The following is a 3,884-nucleotide window of genomic DNA, read 5'->3' on the forward strand; positions in this document are numbered from 1 at the left end:
AAAGGTGCATATTTTAATTGGAAAAAATCCTATTAATCTAATCTTTTTTATTGGAACAGTTTCGTGACATCATGAATTAATTGAGTTATTTGTAAATAGATAAATTCTATCTTAATTAAAATAATTGTATTAGAAAAATAACGAATGTCTCTTCTCCCAAACCTTGGGCCTTCATTTTGATATTGAAGATGACAATAAAAATAATAAATAACAAGTGATGAGGTGTAGACTTTGGATAGGCAGAAAGAAACTGGCGGTTGCCCAGTTTCCCAAACACAGCCTTTCCTTTCATTTCACCTCAAGCCGTGCAAGGAAACAACTTTGAAACTTCCGCTGCCTTCTGTTTTGACTCGCCCCCAAAACACACGAAATTTAAATGCATCCCTTTTAATTTCCCCACAACTCCAGCCCACCCAAAAATCTAAGTTCTTCACTTCAACCCATGTCCTTTTTGCCCATTTGGTGTCCCTTACATTACTGAAACTCCATAAATAAAATAAAGAAATCGGGGTCAAAGAGGATTGAAAGGGCCAAAACAAGAAACAATTAAAGAGAGAGGGTGAAAGACTTGGAAGGGGGCTGGCTAACGTTAGCATAACTTCAAAACAGATCAGGAAACTCCAACTCCCACCTCTCCTTCCTCTCTATAACATTCTACTAATAGTAATCTAACAATCTACGTGTTCTTTAATGGGCATTGGTCGTTGTTGTAGTTGCATCAACCCTCTCAAAACCCCACCCAACCTTCCCTAAAACCTCTAAATCCTTTCCATTATATATACCCCTTCCAACACCACAACGAAAACCCAATTCACATCACTCTAGAACTCTTTCGAAAAACCCAACTTTTTTTCATTTTTGCTCATTTTGAAGGAAGAAGAAGAAGAAGAAGAAGAAGAAAAAAATCCAGACTTTTGAATTACCCATCATCATGAGGAGTGAAGAGAATAGTTCAAGCGATGGAGTTCAGATCCAGCAGAGTAGGAGATTGCCTGATTTCTTACAAAGTGTCAACTTGAAGTATGTTAAACTTGGTTACCATTATCTAATAAGTCATCTTTTGACACTTTGTTTGGTCCCTTTAATGGCTGTTATTATTCTTGAAGCATCAAGGTTGAACCTTGATGACATCCACCAATTATGGCTTCAGCTTCAGTATAATCTTGTCAGTGTCGTTGTGTTCTCTGCTATCCTTGTGTTTGGATCAACCGTTTATATCATGACCCGACCAAGATCCGTTTTCTTGGTCGACTACTCCTGTTATCTCCCTCCTCCGCATCTGAAAGTCAAGTACCAACAGTTCATCGAACATTCCGCGCTGACGGGTGACTTCGATGAATCCTCTTTGGAGTTTCAACGCAAGATTTTGGAAAGATCAGGGCTTGGAGAAGAGACTTGTGTGCCTGAAGCAATGCATTGCCTGCCTCCAAGAACATCAATGGCTGCTGCAAGAGAAGAGGCAGAGCAGGTGATGTTTGGTGCTTTGGATAATCTTTTTGCTAATACTAATGTTAAGCCGAGAGATATTGGAATTCTTGTGGTTAATTGTAGTTTGTTTAATCCAACTCCTTCACTATCTGCTATTATTATCAATAAGTATAAGTTGAGGGGAAATATTAGGAGTTTTAATCTTGGCGGTATGGGATGTAGTGCTGGGGTTATAGCTGTTGATCTTGCCAAGGATATGTTGCAAGTTCATCGAAATAGTTATGCTATTGTTGTTAGCACTGAGAACATCACACAGAATTGGTATTTTGGGAACAAGAAATCAATGTTAATACCAAATTGTTTGTTTAGAGTTGGGGGTGCTGCCGTTTTGTTGTCAAATAAATCCGCAGATCGAAGGAGGAGTAAGTATAAGCTTGTTCATGTGGTGAGGACACACTGTGGGCCCAATGACAAGGCATTTAAGTGTGTTTATCAGGAGCAGGATAATGCTGGGAAAACTGGGGTTTCTTTGTCTAAGGATTTGATGGCAATTGCGGGTGGTGCACTTAAGACTAACATCACTACATTGGGTCCCCTTGTTCTTCCTATAAGTGAGCAAATTTTGTTCTTTGTAACTTTGGTTGCCAAGAAGTTGTTCAATGCAAAAATCAAGCCTTATATCCCAGATTTCAAGCTTGCTTTCGATCATTTCTGCATTCACGCTGGGGGGAGGGCTGTGATTGATGAGCTTGAGAAGAATTTGCAGCTTCTGCCAGTACATGCTGAGGCCTCTCGGATGACACTCCACCGGTTTGGTAACACCTCATCGAGTTCAATTTGGTATGAGCTGGCGTATACAGAGGCAAAGGGCAGGATGCGTAAGGGGAACCGTGTTTGGCAGATTGCTTTTGGGAGTGGTTTCAAGTGTAACAGTGCAGTCTGGGTGGCCCTCCGGAATGTGAAGCCCTCTCCTAATAGTCCCTGGGAAGAGTGCATTCACAGGTATCCAGTGCAGCTTGCTCTGTAGCTCAAGTACAAGTTGGTTATTGACTCTTAATTAGAAAATGGCAACCTGATGAAGTAATCAGGCAATTTCTATGTTCGTTTCTTACTGGCTTGAATTTATTCCTTCTTAAAATTTATTGGGTCCTGTAAGGTGGTGATCTTTGGCCTCTTGGGGGTGATAATGTCATTTGGTTGAATGTCATGAATATATACTACTTGAACATCATCTTGTACTTTAATGATTTATATTATGGTGAATACAGTGTTTGTATTTCAATGGTGTCTGATTTTATAGATTTCTTCCAAGATACATATGAAATCCACAAATAACTACTCTTATTTTGTTTTCGACCAGGCATGGAATGCTAAGATCCTATGTTTTAAAGGGCTGTTGCATCAAATGACTAATCATACTGCTGAGTGAAACCGTTTCATCCCAATTTAAGATTAAGCCAATGAAAAAAGTGCTGCTGTGGGATCACTGTTCCCATGTCTTGGTTCCAGTCTTTCTTACGAACTACATTCTGGCCCAGCATGCATGGTCTGTAAAGGCATTCTTTGACTAATTGGATAATTTCCTAAACCTTTGCCTTGTGGAATGTTAGTGACCCATCTCCCGGCTATAGCCTCCCATGTTGAAGATCATTGTTTAGTACACTAGTCATACAGGAAGTTTCATTAACACTTGATAGTTGTTAAAACCTTGCTATATACCATACGTGTGGAATGAGATGTACTAGCCTTTGCGGTTCTTATTCGACCATCCGATAACACCTCTACAGATCATGTTTGAGCTTCCACCACGGCCAGTATCTTCATCTGCATATGCTTGGCCTTTCTTAACTTTTGAATTACCTTGAATTGTTGATTTAGAAAACTATGAATGCGTATACGAAGTAAATTTATGTTTTTGCCATTCACGGAGTGAATGCTTTAGAGTTAGCCCTACACGTCACAACTTCAAGATGGAGTTCACAATCAGGAAGGAACTTGTTCAGAAATTTGAATGAACCAAGGTTGGCTTTCTAACCTCCCATTGGAACTTAGCTTCAGAGAGATTAGATGAGAAATATAGACGAATTAATTTGTTTGGTTTGGGTTTTGGGGAAAAGAAAACAAGAAGCGTTCTGGTTGAGGACGATGGGAATATGGTGGAACAACAGATGTAAACCGAACCTGTTGGATACCTATATTTTCAATCCCTTTCAAGCATCTCCTCTCTCTGATAATATTCCCTTTCTTTTTTGGGTGTTAGGAAACCTATCCTTTTCCCTCCATTCTCATCTCTTTGAAGTTTTCCTCTCCAGCCACATGAAAAAGAAGGAAAGTCCAATCTGCTTTGCTTGTTTCCTCCCCTAAAAATAAGATAAGGGGAAATAGCCTTTTGGTCTCATTATAGCATGGAGGACTGATTAATGAATATTGTTTTGCCTCTTAAGAAATTTCGTGGT

The 3,884-nt window shown here is 39.6% G+C and overlaps 1 pseudogene; it reads left to right on the top strand.

Annotated features, from left to right (window-relative positions):
- The first annotated feature begins 425 nt into the window (after positions 1–425).
- On the top strand, positions 426–2,761 carry LOC110418141 (3-ketoacyl-CoA synthase 4 pseudogene; annotated as a pseudogene).
- The last annotated feature ends 1,123 nt before the right edge of the window (positions 2,762–3,884 follow it).

This window comes from Theobroma umbraticum, unplaced genomic scaffold, assembly GCF_002168275.2.
Source record: "Theobroma umbraticum cultivar Fairchild unplaced genomic scaffold, ASM216827v3 scaffold_50.0, whole genome shotgun sequence".
Lineage (NCBI taxonomy): Eukaryota > Viridiplantae > Streptophyta > Magnoliopsida > Malvales > Malvaceae > Theobroma > Theobroma umbraticum.